The 13,375-nt window shown below is 39.2% G+C and overlaps 1 protein-coding gene across 1 annotated transcript in view; it reads left to right on the forward strand.

Moving 5' to 3' along the window:
• CACNA2D3 (calcium voltage-gated channel auxiliary subunit alpha2delta 3) overlaps nucleotides 1-13,375 on the forward strand; it is a 385,949-nt gene that overhangs the window by 105,681 nt on the left and 266,893 nt on the right. The gene's annotated exons all lie outside the window — the stretch shown is intronic.

Below are 13,375 nucleotides of genomic sequence, written 5' to 3' on the forward strand. Positions count from 1 at the left end.
CAATGTAAGACTAGTCATTTTGTGAAATCAGATTGTTTTATAAATTTCTTTAATACAGCATATGTATCTTAATGTTTGAAAATTTTGCCCAAACTCAAACTAACCAAATGCCCCTAAAAAGTGTTTGACTTCCTTTCCCTCTCTTGTTCTTGACAATTCAGTGCCAAGATTACTCACACCTGGTGCTTTTGTTTCTCCTCAGTGTTCTGATTGCCTCTTGAAGCTCTTCACAATTTCATTCTTCTACAAATGGCTCAGCTGTCTGGAAAAAGGCCGATTGCTTTTGTGAATTTCAGCATTGAGAAGCTCAGTAAAATACTCTTTTGATCTTTCTGTAATTGTTTTAACAAAAATATATCTGCATTTCTGCATTCATTCTTCAACTTTGATTTCTTCACGTATTGAAGTTGCAAATTACTCTGGCTCTGTCAGTGCTATCTTCGTTCATCTTCTCAGCTGTTCTCTGTGAGTTCTGGCTTTTACTTTTCTGGTGAAAATAAAAACTTGGATAATTATTTTCCCCATGCTGCTGATTTACAAGCTGTTCTCAGGCCCTCTGTTCTGTTTTGGCCCTTCCTTTGTCCTCTATTCCTGATCACTTTTGGATCTCTCAGTGTAGTTCATACTCATGGCATGTTTCATTTGCTCTGAGTATTCTCTGGAACCTCTAAAGGACTCTTCTAAAGCCCCAAACCGTTCTTGAATTATTCCCCAAGAGTTTGTCCATATTTTAGAAGAATTCTACTTGTGCACTTTTGCATTGCTCAAATGGAATCCAAACATTTCATACTTTCTGTTAATTTATTTATCTCAGTAATTCCTTTGCCTTGCTCTGTCAAATGGTGCTTGTGGCACACTGCTGGTTGGTGATTCCACCATCCCTGATGGTTTTTTGCACCAGGTACATTGCCTAATATAAAAATTTTTCTGTTGAATCCCTGGAATTCTACCCCTTGTGCTGTATGACAGAATCTGGTTTTACCCCTTTTTATTTCAGCTACTAGAAAAGCCCCAGCACTCAAAACATCATGAAAAATCCTTGTTTCCAAGCATTAAAAAAGTAGAAAATACCATTTAAGGTTGGCAGTAGATTATTTATATTCTGATACATTCTAATTATTTAATAATTTCTTTTTAAGACCTTCTGACCTAATGAATAGAGCAGACATACTCAAAGGTTAAATCAGTACTGCATGGGGAAAAAAACATTGCATTAAAAAAAAAAAAGATGTTTAAAAAAAGGATTTTCCTATGTAATAGTCAATTTTGTGTGGAGAGCCAGGGCTCTCCACTTAATGTGTCCTCCAGAAAAAAACCCCTAGGTCTGATTTCTCTGATTCCGAGATAAAAAAACCCATGTTGCTATGCAACAATCCTAAAAATTGGAATTCTTTCAGGTTGGCTTCAGTTAAACTCAGTGTTTTCTTCTTCACTTTGCTGGATATAAGATGCTAAAATAATACAATAAAGATGTTCCCTAGAAGAAGATAATTTACATGAGAAACGGGGGGTTTTTGTTACAGACTATTGCCAAAAGGTGGCAGTCTTTGTCCCCAAAATCCTGTGCTCTCTAGGAAATATTATATGGCAAACATAATTTATTCCTAGCTACAACAGATAATAAAAATTACTTTTTAAGCAGACATAGAGGGTAAAACCTCCTATATTTGAAAGTTGAAGGGTGACATAGCTATAGTTATATTTTATTTTGACAGTGGAATGTTAAATAACGAAGCTTGGAGGGGAGCAGTGATGGGGAAAGAGCACTTCACAAGTAGACTGCTAATGAGCAAGATCTACATGGGTCTCAGATTTGGGTAGTGCCTGCAGTGCTTCAGCTTTGGGAGATGCTGTTAGGGTCTGATGCTTTAGATCAGTGCTGTGCTCATCAATCAACCTGATGAAATTAATAGAAACAATCCACTTCCATTCAAATCCACGTTCAAGTTGTTGATTTTTCCTTACAAGTGATTCAGTTAGATGCAAGCAAAGCACAAATTGATTTCTTATAAAATAGCCTAAAAAAGGGAACAGATGATAAATGATAGCCTTGCTAAATATGTGCAAAATTTGGCTATATATTTTGTCTTTAAAATTGTATTTCTTTTGATTTTGTTGTTGTGCTTTTGTTTATTTTTTATAGTGAATGCTGCTCAGGCTGTGGGTAGAAGATGGGCTTTTTGGCAGGGCTCTGTCAGACCTGTAGTAAGGCAAGGGCTTCCTCTCCTAAGCTGAGGAAAGAGCTGAGTAGTCCAAGAAGCTTGTGAAAGTTACTAACATGTCAACATCTATTAAATTACGGAGTTAAAAGTAAGAAAAGTTAAGCCATTTTAGAATTTACCAGGGTTACACTCTGAATTCAAAAGTGGGGCAGGCAAATTTCTTTTCACCAAGTGAAGGGCATGGAAGGAATGTGAGCTGAGCTGCACCTTGTGTTCATTACATATGCAATATCTCTGTCTAATTTTCTGAATCCTTCTCCCAAGGTTTTTCAGTCAATGGTTATCTCAGATTTTCTGCCAATAGTTACAGCAGACCACTGAGATGTTTTCAGATGAAAGAAGTAATTTCTGTCTTTTAAAAAATTTTATGTCTATTGGTACTTACATTATTGAGGTCTTATATAATTTATAAGGATTGTGTGACATATCAGAAACAGAAAAAATCCAGTTGGTGACAACTCATTCTGAACCATTTAAGTGTTGCACTGAAGTGTTCTTCATTTCAATTTGCTCCTTATTTCTTCAAGGGCCTATGATGAAAGCCTAATTACTGAGCATGTTTGACTCATCTTTGTGTCCTGGTGTAGTGACAACATTAATTATAATGGTTTGGTCATAGAAAATACATTTAATTTCCTCTTCTTTTCAGTAGAAACATAGAATGCTTTGGGTTGGAAGGGACATGAAAGGTCATCTTGTTCTGCCCTGTCATGGGCAGGGACACCTTCCACTGTCCCAGGCTGCTCCAAGCCCCAGTGTCCAACCTGGCCTTGGACACTTCCAGGGATCCAGGGGCAGCCACAGCTGCTCTGGGCACCTGTGCCAGGGCCTGCCCACCCTTGTGGGTGATTCACAGTTCCCTTATAATCCAAGATAAATTGAGAACTATTGTTACAATTTACTCACTGCCTCTGCAGACTTAAGTTGATAGTTTTTGTTGGCTTGGTTGTGGTCTTAGTTGTTACTTTTTGAACCTGCAGGTGTTGGTTAGCTCTGTGAAGACTCTTAGTGTTCCCCAGGTGCATTTTAGAAGCACTTTGAGAGGTAAGAGAAAAAAAATTAGTCAGAAAAATGGGAGTATTCTATGAAAAGAGTTCCCTAGGTTATACCAAAATCTAGAGGTGTGTCAAGCTTAATGGAAATTTTGTGCTGTGTTGCATATTTTACTTCATTTTCCAAATAAATCTGCATACGATAATTAAATGGTGAATGTTTCAGTTGATAAAAACTAATTAAGAGGTGAAAGTATAGCTATCTTTTAGTCACTAGGAGAATACAAGTACAAGACTCTTCTAAATAGGGAGCAAAACACCCACTGGATTTGAACTTGTTCCCTTTTCAAAGCAAAGCAGATAAGGTTTTGATTATGCAGTGCAGCCTTTCTTTTGGGTTTGGGAATTTGCAATTTTCTGTTAATTACAAGGACAGTTTAATGTTGTTCTTAAGATAGAACTAAAAATACTATTATAACAAAAAAAAGGCATTTAAAAAACACATAAATTAATAGATGGGATGGTGTCTATACCTGAATACAGACTTGTATTTAATTGTGACTTTGGCAAAGCAATACCCCCATACTCTCTGGGATTTGAGCATTAATCCACAGGTACCAGCAAAATCCTTCAGATTCATGAACTGATGTCCAGTCAGTCTGGACAAATGTCTGCACCAGAGAGCTTCTCCAAAAGGTCCAAAACCAGAGAGTTTCAACATAGTCTTTATTCCTTTTTTGTACCAGACCAGCCAGAATATACTAAACTATGAAAAGACTAAATTATCACTTAGTCTAAAAGTTGATTTTGTAATTATTTCCAGCATTCTCAGCAATGAAGTCTCCAGAACTATAAAGTATGGTTCAGGAGACCAAAGAAGCTTGGAATTTTATCTTTGAACGTCATCTTTTTACAAGAGAGAAACTGGGGGAAATGCATTGGTTTACTCTTTTAAACATAATACTGATGTTCTTTTCATTAAAACTCTGTAGCACTTCTGTGCTTGGGAACCAGCTCTTGAAATTGGCAGGGCTGGGGCCTTGACACAAGGTTTTCTTTGAAATTCTGTTCCAGCTGGATCAAGTTTTTAGCATTTGGAAACTCCACACATGTAGGCATATGGCCATTAGAAATGTATCACAGCAAGACTGTCTGCAAGTGAAATCTCTGAAAGTTCTTTGCACTGTGAATTTTCTGAACAAGACTTTCCCCCCCAGCTGGATTGTTACTTTCTCATTGCTTAGGCTGCAGCAGGCAGGGGAAAGAGTGCCTTTCTCTGCTGAGGCACTGTCAGTGTGCCCATGAGCCTTCTGGAGCCAGGAGAGAGCTCTCATCTCTCTGTGCTCACCTTGGGGCACTGGAAATTGGGAGGGTCAGCAGCCAGGGGGGTCTGTTGGTGGGTTTAGGAGAGGCTGAGGAAGGTACTGCCACGAGGAGAGCAGAAACTGATGAAGAATGAGATGGTCTAAAGAGAAAAAGGTGAAAGAATTAGACTGTGCTAATGCAAGATATTCTAGGTGTGCATAATGAGAGTGCAAAGGGAATAGGGAATACTGGAAATGGAAGTCAGCAGAGTGAGGAATTGCCAGGGACCTAGAAAAGCTTGGTCATGAACATGTTTGACAGTGTGCACACCAAAGCTGTTAAGCAGAAGAAGAAAGAATAGTTGGTAGGTGCTGCAGAAGAAGTAGAGAATAGTATGAAAAGCTTTAACAGTGGAGTTTGGGTCACCTAATGTGGCATTAATGAGCTCAGGATATGGAGAGGAGTAGCCAAGAGATAGGAGCAGGTCTAGGTCTGTGCTCAGTAAGGGAAGGAACAGGACTAAGCCATGGCTGTGTTTGAAGGCAGAATTTGGTACATTCTATTATTGAATCTGTGCCTGTTTAATTGGAGATGTAACACTGGATTTCTAAGTCTTGGTGAATGCTTGCAAAATCCACTTCTGATGCATTCAGAAATGGATACCAGTTGCTTTCCTCACGTCTTCACAATAATGTTCTATTTGCCTCAATATCTCTCTTAGAGAATTGTACTTGCAAGAAGAAGCTGGGAAATTTTTAGTTGCAAACTTGGTGTTTCATGTTTCTTTCAGTTTTTTAAAATTTTCCTTTTCAGTTAATGTATTGGCAACTGACATCCTGACCCTGTGAGAATTAAAAACCAGTCCAATGGACATTGCATTGCTTGGTTTGAAAGTGAAGACAAGGCTCTGTGCCTTGTGATGGAGTGCTGGGCTAGACAATGGAAGTCAGTCCCTGCAAACTCTGGAACTGACCTTTGTTTGGAGTAATAAATCTTAAGGGTTTTTTTCTGCTGTTGTGTGACAGTAATCTGGTTGGAAACTGAAAGGAGGACAGTATATCATGACTGGCTTGGTTGAAGCAGACCACAAATTGCAAGTTGAATTTGAATTAACTTGGGGGACTGAGCCTTAGTGCAGAGGTGAGGGAAAAGCTGAGTGAGGGAACAAAGCAAAGACAATTGAATCCACTTGGTGCTTCTAAATGTGAACAGAACAGAAACACCTTGACTCATCCCAGGACTGCTGGCAGGACAAAGTGTTGCTTCAAGTGTCCTTCCCCTGTTGAGTGAACATGGGAATATTTCCATTTCCCTTTAGCTCATTTGTGTTGCACATATGGTGTGGGATTCATCTCCCTTAGTTTCAATCATATAAAGTTAAACATTTAGTGAAGAAAAGAGTGAAGGAAAATGTTCCAAATGTCTTTCTGTATCTTATGAGCTCTTTTAGAATGGAACATGCAGCACCTTTGGAGTTTTCTGTCACTACATATAAAGGATGTTTAGGAAACTTCAGTGGAGAGATGATGAACTTTGAAATAGATGAGGTTAGGTGAGATAAAGTCTACCAAAGGAGAATTTTGCATAAAAAGAATTAGCATGAAAACAGTTATCTCAAATCTTTCTCAAGCAAGACCTGCCAAGCATCCAGAAGTGGTGCTGAGAGCTGTCAGAGCTGAGGGGGAGCTGTTTTTGCTCAGCCATGAAAGTCCTCACTGTCCCCAAATTCAGAAAAGACAGTCTGCCATTATCCAAGCATAGAGCAATTGTGACAGTCAGGTAAAGAGTATGACCTGTAGCACCCTAAAGGTGTGAAAAAGATTAACAAATCAGATGTTTTAATCTAGTGGTTTCAATACAGGAGAAGGGAAAAAGGATCATGATGACACTCACAGGTTAGTGTTGACACTATTGAAAGGTGTGTGTAAACAGGTGAGTCTATGGACTCACACACAGGCCTTACTTTTGGAAGGTGTTTTACAAAGTAACATTTTCATTACATTTTTAAATATATGTGGAAGAGAAAAATGCACTGGTTGTGAATTACTCATTGAAAGTCAAACTTTGCAAATTGTATTCCCATGTTGCAAGTGAAGTGAAAAGGATGAATAAAGGTATTGCCAGAGAATTACACAACCTTGGGTGGATGTGTGGTTGGTGCAAAATTCTGAAGAATCTTCCTCTTGGCCCTGAGGCAGGAGAGGTGGCTGAAGGAGCTGGCTGTTGCTGTACCCCAGCCAGGCAAAAAATCACATTTTGCATGTCCCTGGAACAGCTCTAAGTTGTGTCTGCAGCTGAACTGATTCCTTGATGTCTGGGACATACGGAATTAAAAGTATGGAGTAAAACCCTATTTAGCACCTCATTCTGCTCTGTGCTAGACATAATAACATGGCAGGAGCAGATTTGATAATCTGCATATTTTATATCTCATATATTGGGTTTGTGCAGCCTTTGAGCACAGAAGAACTTGGTACAAGATAAATGTGTTATCTTCTTCATATGGAGTCTTCCTTTAATGCCCTGGCAAACTCCAGATGCCATAATTAAATATAGTGTCAGCCTAGTTAAGTAGAAATGCATCCAATTACTCCAGGATTGTCTTAGCCACTGTTATGCAATGTGTGAATTTCACGTACTTTATTCCACTTGCAGTTTGATTTCTGTTTTGTCCAGCACTGTGCCAAGCTGAACTCTTGTTGTTTCAGAAAACCAGCTAGCACTCTAACAACAATCAACCTGAATATCTGCCAGTTTTGAATGAATATAAGTGGATAATTGAAGTTATTTGGGATAATTGCATATGCTAAGCTTTTAATTTATTTTTATCCTTTATTTATAATTTCTGCTTTGATTGTGATTTGCTGCTCTTAGTGTGGCTGAGCATTGTCTGGCTGGGTTGCAGTGGAATTTGATAGTAGTCACAGAGCAGGCATTTTTTGTATGGCATTAGCTGCAAGACTGATATCTATCTTAAGCCACAAGCACTAGGAAAATTTGAATAGCAAGGTAACAGGCACTAAATAGTTTTTGGTGCATCTGAGTGACAGCAACAGCAATTTTACTGCTAAAATTCCCTAGAAAATACCACACAGCTGAAGAGAACAATCTGTGGTATAAAATACACTGCCAGGCTTTCTGGACAGAGGAAACCTCCTGTGTGTTTGTGTGTCCCCACCTCAAGGAGTGAATCAGCCACACTGCCAGGCTGCTGTCCTTGCCCTGCTGAGAGCCTGGAGTGCTCCTGAGAGCAGCAAATTTCCCTCCAAGGGCAGCATCAGAGTCTGCTGCTCCTCTGTGTGTTATGGCAGGCAGGTGCAAAGCTCTTTGTGATAAAACATTGAGATTGGGAAGCCTGTTTGCACCCTGGGGCATTCACTGCTGTCTGATATGATCCTGGGTTTGGGCATGGGAAATAAAAGTGAGGCTGAGGAACAACATCAAAATCTCCCCTGACTTCTTTACCTTGTCTGCTAACTGAGCTGTGAAAGGAGCAAACCCCAGAACTCTGAGGGAACTAAGGAGGACCTGCAGCAGCATTAGCACCATGCCAGAATATTACCTAAGCTCACTTAATGCTAATAAATCTTGTTCCCTCTCAAAACAGCCTCACCTTTTCAGAAGTTTTCAAAGCACCTGCACCTTGCAGATTTGCTGGAGAGGAAAACCCCTTTTTCACATCTGAAATGAACCCCAAACTGGGGAAGTCACAGGAAGATACCTGGGTAATGTCCTTAAAGTCCATGATCTGTTGCTGATCCCACATGCACAGTGTGGGTTTCTCACGGGAAGCCAGGGAGGAAAATTGCTCTGATGATGGAAACCCAATCTCATTTCTCTCCCAGGAATACTTTCAACTGCTGAACTATGTTTAAATAGCTATCTGGCAGCACTTTAGGAAATATTTTTGGCATATCCACTGCTCAATTATTGTAAATTTTGATTGGAAATTAGACATGCAAATCAATAGTAAGGCTATTAAAATTGCACTGAATATTTCACCTGAAGAAGGGTAACTACTGGTAGTTGTAAGTATTTTCTGCACACAGAAAACTGGTGCTTCAGCACACAGAATGCTCCTGGTTTTTGGTTGTAATGTACCAGAAACCTTGCTACAAGATATGAATGAAATAAGGTTTTAAAAACAGGCATAGGTTTTCCTTTCTTATCTGCTGTTTTTCTTAACAGAGTTCATTATATTTAATTAAGATAGAAATCTTGCTTAGAATTTCATATGTAAGAATCAGAGAGACAGACCTGTTAAAGTTACACAAATGATTGTTATTATTTTTTTTCTTTTAAAACACATCTCAAATCAACATTGAAGTTATATTCATGTGTTTTAGAAACCTCAAACAGATCTGATGCCATGGGAAATAATGAGAAAGTTTGTTAGGGTTCAGGGCTATTTTTTGCTGTTGGTTGAATGCGTTTGATGCTAGAATATAAGAGCAGCCTACAGGTTTGTCTACACTTCTTTAAAGACTGTGATATGCCAGTGCATTTTTTAAAAGAAATGTTATTAAATTGTTATTATTGAATAGAAACTATTTATGTTATGGACGTAGATGATACCAGTACCTAGCTGATACTAGTTAAATTTATTTTGAACTATTTTCTATGCTTTTTTGTGGTTTATAGCAGTTTAGTTTTGAGAACAACAATTTTGAGAAGCATTTCTGGTTTCATGTGTTGCAGTTGGTTCATCTTAGAAAAACAGAAAGGAAAGAATGAAATACATTTTTTTTTTAAGATTTCATAGCTGAAAAGAGAGAAGGGCATAACTTCTGCCAGCATTCATGGATAAAGATTAGTAACCCTCCACAGTTCAGAAGTTCAGAAACTGTTTCAAATTTGGTTATGCTTATGAATTTATTTAATCTAACTTTAAAATGGGATTCTAATACAGGAAGATCATTGAGAAGTAAACTGAAACCCTTAAAAAGTACATGAAAAAAGATCTCAGAAGCTAAAATAACTACCCTACTTTCTGGATGTTTGTCTGATTTTTTTCTTGAAATTGTTATTTGCAGCTTTTATTTCCACCTCTCCTCTTCATTTCTGTTCCTTTTCCCCCTTACTTTTTGTTCGATTCTTCTTGTGCCTCATCCATTCTGTTTCACCTTTTTCTTTGCTCTATCTATAGCAACCTAACTTGAAAGAATTTATCTGGAAATATCAGTTCACTAAGATTATAATATCATTTGTCAAGAAAATTACCTTGTTAGGTAACTTGAGAGATAACTCAGTGATTTATTTAAAAAATTACTGTGAGGTAACAAACATTTATTTTTCACCTCTCAACTTTTTCTATGTTATTTATAACATCAGTACCACTGAATACACAAAACATTGAGCTTATGTTTTGGTGACCATTTTGAGGTGTTTTTGTGATTGTTATTTGTTTATCTCCTGCTTCATGCCCTGTTTTTATCCGTGTGGCATTGTGATATTCTGGGTCAGGCATTTCATCTTTCTCATGTTCATGTGTGTTGGGCAAATTCTAAGGATAAGTTCCTTAACTGGGAGAGCCTCAATTGAGCTGTGCCTTAGAACATTATAATTGCTTTATCTAAAGATTGTGTGCTGGCCTTGACCTGCCTGTTGATGTGCACACAGACACTCTTCCACATTTAGGGCTAAATTCTTCTAAGAACACCCTTGGATGGTGTTAGTGTAGCAGTTCTCACTCTGTGTTCATAATTCATTCCATCTAAGTGCATGCAGATAACACAATTCCCTGCAGGGTAACCACAGCTTGGGAAGCATTTACTTCCTCCAGCAAGGGTTTGAGAGCATGGTTACTCAAATGAAAATATATTGGCATTTCTATTAGGAATGTCATTATAAACTATTAAGCTAAAATTGTTAATCATGCTAATGTTGAGACTCATTTGTAGATAACTGCTCAGTCATTAAAATATTTTAAAAGACATCTTTTGCCTCCATATAAAAAGTTGCAGTATTACATGTGGTTTTTATGCTTTTGCCTGCAGAGTGTTAAGGAATTTCTTCTATTGTGCTTTATCCCTTTGGGGACCTCTTAAAAAAAAAAATCCAACCCATTCTTCCCCCACCAAAACACAACAAAACAACAAAACCCCATGAAACATTTGCATTCAATTTCTTCATTCCAATATAATTTGTGCATATCCTCTAATATGTCATTTTGTGGAGTTGGACTTATTATTGGCTTTCCTTCATAATGGTGTTGAGATACTTAAAGCAAACTGTGATTAAGGACTGACACATAGCAAGTGCAGCACATGCTCGTATTTTTTTCATTTCATGTACCAAAAGTTTAATTTTTTAATTTAGTTTTGTGAGGGCAAAGCACAAATTGTGCTTACATATTTGCTTCTACAGCTTCAAGGAAAAATTCCTGTCAGTAGACACTTTAGTTCTTTGTCATTGAGTTTCTTGTAGAGAATGTTGCTGAAATGTACATTAAAAAAAAAAGTAACAACTGAAATCTTAATGAATAATTCAATAAAATAAAATGCAGTACTTTTCATTTCTGAGCTGCTCTTGTTACCAGATGTTTCTACTATTGCCCATCTTATGCTTCTCTAGTTATTTCTTATATTGGGGATAAATCCTAGTTTAAATTTATTTCACTGAGGCAAAAATGTAATTGAAACACATTGGGATCAATACAAACTATATAAGAAGCCATGAATTATTTTTCTAGCCCGCTAGGTACTGATATCTAATATCACTGGTATCTCATGAAATACTATAATAATTTTTCTTTTGATGATTAAGTAAGTATTTCAGCACAAAAAAGAAAAACATTGTTTCCTTTTCCATGTATTCTTCTCTGTATGAAGAATTTTTTTGATCCTTTCACTTTTTTACACTCAAGCTCATCCGTCATGAACTTTTGTATCAGCTGAGCACAGAGTAGTAATACACCTATGCCTTTATAATAAAGGAAAATAAAGGTAATGCATTGAATTAGAGTAGTTATTTTTACATAAAAGGCCTTTTTCATGTTTGAAAAATGAGGGCTGTATTTGTAGAATCCTTTCAGCAGGTCACTAGCATGCTGATTAAAGATGGGCTTCTGAGAATGTTCAAATGTGTACGGATTTATTTCAGATGCTATAAGGCTTCCCCCTCAGAGGGGAAAATTTGTGTTATTTCCCTTTTTATATTCTAAAGACAAAGATTTGTGGCTCAAATGAGGGTTCATTAATGTTTCACATTGCAAGGTCTGTTCTTGGTACTATTCAGATAGTGTAGGAGTAGTGGGAACAGCAACACAGAAGTTCACGGTTCCATTTTAAATGTTTTCCCTCAGCTCTCCCTCCTGCATCAGGCTGGGATGCATTGTTATTTTTGGGTTCTTTCACCCCTCTATGTGTGAAGGTGAGCTCAGACATTTTGCCAGTCCAGTTCTGGTTTGATTTGCCCAGTGAAATGGACCAATGGAACTGGACCCAGTTCAGTTCCAGTTTGGGTCAAATGGGTTTGCTGTGACCAGCTGGCTTTTCATGGGACAGGATGTATAAAGCTGGAACCAGCCAAGTGTTAGGGAGCTACTCCCAGCACAGGGCTCTGGGAAGGTGACCTTTGCTTCTCTGTATCAGCTGAGGCATCAGGAGTATTTCCAGCTTTTAACTGTATGTTTGAGATTGTGATTCTGCACCAAAGAAAACTCTGGGGAGCCTCCCCACGGGGTGTGCAGGGAAGGAGCCCAGCAGAAGCCCCAGGATTTTTGGGGCTGGTGCTGGCTGTGGGTGAGTGGGAGATGGGATGGAGCAGCTGAGGATGGGGTGGAGCAGCTGGGAATAGGATGGGGCAGGGGGGAGATGGGATGGAACAGAGGGGATATGGGATGGGGCAGCGGGAGATGGGGTGGGGCAGGGGGGAGATGGGATGGAACAGAGGGGATATGGGGTGGGGCAGCGGGAGATGGGGTGGGGCAGGGGGGAGATGGGATGGGGATGGTGCAGCTGGGGTGGGATGGAGCAGGGGGAGATGGGATGGAGCAGCTGGGGATGGGATGGGGCAGGGGGAGATGGGATGGAGCAGCTGGGGTGGGATGGAGCAGGGGGAGATGGGATGGAACAGAGGGGATATGGGATGGAGCAGGGGGAGATGGGATGGGGCAGGGGGGAGATGGGATGGGGATGGTGCAGCTGGGGATGGGATGGAGCAGGGGGAGATGGGATGGAGCAGCTGGGGGTGGGATGGAGCAGGGGGAGATGGGATGGAGCAGCTGGGGATGGGATGGAGCAGGGGGAGATGGGATGGAGCAGCAGAGCAAGGCTGGGCCTCGCTGCTGCTCCGCAGACCCGAGGAGCACAAACCCTCCCTGCAGCCACCGGGGCTCTGCTCAAACTGTCAGCGTTCTGCTCAACCATTTGTTCTGCATTGGCAACCAGAAATATTTTTCTTGGTTCAGTTTCCATTATAGCTCAAACTGTATAGCAATCAATATGAATTCTGATTTCATTTTGATTTATATCCAAAGACTTGATAAATGTGCAAACTGTTATGAAAAGGGAGAAAAAAATGTGTGCATGGCTGCCCGCTCTGCGTATTGTTAATGAGAGTCTGGACCTGGCTTTGTGATGTAAAATATGTGAAAACATCCATGTGTACCAGTGTCTGATAGAGCAAAGAAAATAAAAGACAGAGAGTATTCTTTGTTTGATTTTGGCTTGTACATATATGAATGTTCAGGTAGATTAAATGAAAACTAGAAGGAGTTTTTTCTATGGTTAAAATACTCTGAAGTATAAAGAATGCTGAGTAAAACCTTAGAAAGAGTATAATGTCAAAAGAATCTCTGCAGCAAACCTCTTTATGAATTAAATGGTTCAAGTAGCTGTGTTTTGGTGCAAGCAT

Source organism: Agelaius phoeniceus, chromosome 11 (genome assembly GCF_051311805.1).
Source record: "Agelaius phoeniceus isolate bAgePho1 chromosome 11, bAgePho1.hap1, whole genome shotgun sequence".
In the NCBI taxonomy this organism is placed as follows: domain Eukaryota; kingdom Metazoa; phylum Chordata; class Aves; order Passeriformes; family Icteridae; genus Agelaius; species Agelaius phoeniceus.